A 773-nucleotide genomic window follows, 5' to 3' on the forward strand; every position below is an offset into this window, starting at 1 on the left:
TCCGCTGCATGGGACATCACCCTGATTACACCATCAATACGTCATCGTTTTTGCTCCCACTTCACTTCAACTGCCTCACCTCAAGAGGTGGGTTGGCTGGAGCGTTCACGTAGCAAATAGGCCTGTTCTTTTTGGCTGAACTTTTGCACCAATTCATCTTTCTTCCTCTTCTTTCCTTCCGGATAGAAAAGGAAAAACGATGAATTGGTGCAAAAGTTCAGCCAAAAAGAACAGGCCCATTGTAGCATTCGAAATAGTAATGGACCAATCGGAGCGTAGCGTTTGGAGCGTAAGGGCCTGAGCACAATAGAGGAACAGGAATTAGATATTAAGATTTCAACCTATCAGAAACTGATTACATCGGAATACGCGGTTTCTGATAGGTTGAAATCTTAATATCTAATTCTTGTTCCTCTATTGTGCGCAGGCCTTAACGTTCAGAGCATTTGGAAGAAGCAAGTGGACCGCAGCCTAAATCTAAAGGCCCGTCTACAATACACGGAGTAAGAAGTAAGAGTAAGAAATTGACCAATCACAGTCGATTATTCTTCTCACATTCGACTGTGATTGGTCAATTTCTTACTCTTACTTCTTACTCCGTGTATTGTAGATGGGCCTTAAGGCCGTAACACGCAAGCAGTAAGTGAATTGACCAATCACAGCAGAGGGCCTTACGGTCTCTGCTGTGATTGACCAATTCACTTACTGCTTGTGTGCTACGGCCTTATGCTGGATTCACACTGTATCCGATTTTCGTCGTACGACGCTCTTCA

This window comes from Trachymyrmex cornetzi, unplaced genomic scaffold (genome assembly GCF_001594075.2).
Source record: "Trachymyrmex cornetzi isolate Tcor2-1 unplaced genomic scaffold, Tcor1.1 scaffold120, whole genome shotgun sequence".
Taxonomy (NCBI): domain Eukaryota; kingdom Metazoa; phylum Arthropoda; class Insecta; order Hymenoptera; family Formicidae; genus Trachymyrmex; species Trachymyrmex cornetzi.